The following is a 3,422-nucleotide window of genomic DNA, read 5'->3' as shown; positions in this document are numbered from 1 at the left end:
TCACACTTTCTTGATTACTGCAGGTTTATAGGTAAGTCTTAAAAGCAGGTAGTGAAGACCTCAAAATTTCTTCTTTTTAAATTTGTTTTTCTTTCCTTTTTTTTTTTTTTTTTTTTTTTTGGTAATATCTAGATCTTCTACATCTCTATGTAAACTTTAGAACAATGTTTTAAGTTTCCAGAAACAAACTTTCTGTGATTTTTAAGTATGATTGTGTTGAACATATCAAGCAATTTAAAAAGAAATGATAATATTGTATCTTCTAATCTAAACACAGTATATTTCTCCAATTATTTGAGCCTTCTTTAAATCATCTTAGCACCTGATAGTGTTCCAGGTATAGGATTTATACATCTTTTGTTACATGCATTCCTAATTATTTCAATGTTATTTTTAAAGTACTTACTAAATTTTTATTTCTGATTGCTTATTGCCCAAATGTAGAAATACAATTGAATTTTGTTTAATGTCATCTGTAAATAAAACTAGTTTTACTACTTCCTTTCTTATTTATATGCCATTTATTTGTCGTTATTTCCTATTGCATGGGCTAGTACCCTATAGTACAAGATTGAGTAGAAATGGTGAAAGCAAACATCTTGATTTGTTTCTATTTTTTTGAGAGAAAGCATTCAGTCTTTCATCATTAAGTTACATGTTAACAACAGTTTTTTCATAGATGCCCTTATTAGGTTAGGAAAACTCCCTTCTCTACTGAGAATTTTTATTGGAAATGGATGCTGGGTTTTGTCAAAGCTTTTTTTCACATCTAAAGAGATAATCATATGGTTTTTCTTTTGTAATCTGTTAACGTGGTGGATTAGGCAGATCACATTTTTTTTCTCACTAAACTTTTGTTTTAATAGGTCTCAAAATTCTGTGACAGATTTTAGATCGTTGTTTCTATTAAGAAGTACTGATTTTAAAAACTAATAACTTAAAACTGCCACATACATACGTACATACATACATACACACAAATAACAAATGGTCCACAAAACATTCTCCTTTCCTTCTGAAGGTTTTACGAGGCATTGCTATCATTAACCAGTCTTTTACCATTCAACTTAAATGGCCAATTGACACAAACAGTTCTGAGACCTTCCTTCCACCACTGATGAAGACGGGGTGACAGGTATTGGGGATAATATTCGTTTAGCCTTCAGAGTCTTCTGGGCAGACTTGGTGACCGTGCCAGCTCCAGTTGCCTTCTTGTCCACTGCTTTGATGACACGCACAGCCACCATCTGTCTCACGTCAAAACAGCAAAACAGTCCAGAGGAGGATGGAGAAGCTTTCAACACACATGGGCTTGTCAGGAACCATATCAATGATGGCAGCATCAACAGATTGCAAGAACTCAGGACCATCTTATAGCTTTTTGTCCTGAACGACGATCAATCTTCTCCTTCAGCTCAGCGAACTTGCAAGCACTGTGAGCTGTGTGACGATGCAGCACAAGTGCATAGCCAGCACTGACATGGCCTGGATGGTTCAGGATAAGCACCTGAACTAGGAAGCCAGCCGCTTCCATTGATGGGTCACTTTTGCTATCACCAGCCACAATGCCATGACAAACATCTTTGACAGATACATTCTTGACATTGAAGCCCACATTGTCCCCAGGAAGAGCTTCACTCAACACTTCATGGTGGATTTTTTTTAATGTTTATTTATTTTTGAGAGATACAGTGTGCGAGAGCGGGGAGGGGCAGAGACAAAAGGAGACACAGAATCCGAAGCAGGCTACGGGCTCTGAGCCGTCAGCACAGAGCCTGATGCAGGGCTCGAACCCACAAACCTCAAGATCACGACCTGAGCTGAAGTCCAGCGCTTAACCGACTGAGCCACCCAGGCACCCCCGTGGTGCATTTCAATAGACTTCACTTCAGTTATAACATTGACTGGAGCAAAAGTGACTACCACGCCTGGTTTAAGAACACCAATCTCCATGCGGCCCACAGGAACAGTACCGATACCACCAATTTTGTAGACATCCTGGAGGGGTAGGCATGTCAGTTGGATGAGTTGTTGGCAGAATGCAATCCAGAGCTTCAAGCATCGTGGTTCCACTGGCATTGCCATCTTTACAGGTGACTTTCCATCCCTTGAACGAAGGCATGTTAGCGCTTTGCTCCAGCATGTTGTCCCCATTCCAACCAGAAATTGGCACAAATGCTACTGTGTCGGGGTTGTAGCCAATTTTCTTAATGTAGGCGCTGACTGCCTTAACGATTTCCTCATATCTCTTCAGGCTGTAGGGCGGCTCAGCAGAATCCATTTTGTTAACACTAACAATGAGTGGTCTTACACCCAGTGTGTAAGCCAGAAGGCATGCCTCAGGGGTCTGCCCATTCTTGGAGAGACTTGCTTCGAATTCACCAACACCAGCAGCGACAATCAGGACAGCACAGTCAGCCTGAGATGTGTCTATAATCGTATTTTTGATAAAATCTCTGTGTCCTGGGGTATCGATGATGGTCACATAATAATTGCTGGTCGCAAATTTCCACAGGGAGATGTCAATGGTGCCACCATGTTTATGTTCAGCTTTCAGTTTATCAAAGACCCAGGGATACTTGAGAGAGCCCTTTCTCACCTCAGCAGGCTTCTTCCCAAATTTTTCAATAGTTCTCTTGTTGATTCCACCACATTTGTAGATCAGATGACCAGCAGTGATAGACTTGCCCGAACCTGCGTGTCCAATGACGACGATGTTGATATGAGGCTTTGCCTTTTCCATTTTGGTTTAAGTTTAGCAGTGTTTTCTACGACACCTGTGTTCCGGTGGCAAACCTTCGTAGGCTGAATTTCAAGTGTTACACCGAGGTGGACTCCTGCATAAACATCATTTGATCATGACATATTATTATTTATAAATATTTTTGGATTTGAGTTACTGAAGATTTTAGAGAATGTTTGCGTTTATCTTCATGAAGGCCATTGGTCCGTAGTTTCCTTGTAATATTTTTGTCCAGTTTTGGCATCAGCATCGTATTTAGATAAATTGGGAAGAATTTTCTGGATGAGTTTTATAAAATGGGTATTATTTCTTGAATATGATTAACATACATTAACATTTTAAATCTTAACCTCTTTGAAAACAACATGAGGTAGGACATTATTATTACCATTTTATAGAATGGTTAATCTACTTGCTCAAGGGTCACAATTTATAAGAGTCACAGTCATGGAGCCAGAACTAGAACCTTGGCTGTCTGATACCAAAGCCCAACTCATAGCTACTTCACTATACTGATTTCTGTTACAGCCAAGTAAAATGAAATAATTTCGCTTCAAATGTAAATAGCACATATTTTCTAATTCCTTTTTAAGTCCCATACATGAAGACTGAGAACATGGTAGAGACAGTGGAAGTCTTTTACTTAGGAAATATCTAGTCTTTGGAGGAATAACTGTGT

The 3,422-nt window shown here is 39.1% G+C and overlaps 1 pseudogene; it reads right to left on the bottom strand.

Moving 5' to 3' along the window:
- Nucleotides 1-834: 834 nt before the first annotated feature.
- On the bottom strand, nucleotides 835-3,083 carry LOC121039739 (elongation factor 1-alpha 1-like; annotated as a pseudogene).
- Nucleotides 3,084-3,422: the final 339 nt, after the last annotated feature.

Source organism: Herpailurus yagouaroundi, unplaced genomic scaffold, assembly GCF_014898765.1.
Source record: "Herpailurus yagouaroundi ecotype Mexico unplaced genomic scaffold, PumYag 181, whole genome shotgun sequence".
NCBI lineage: Eukaryota > Metazoa > Chordata > Mammalia > Carnivora > Felidae > Herpailurus > Herpailurus yagouaroundi.
This window is presented reverse-complemented; position numbering and strand designations above follow the sequence as displayed.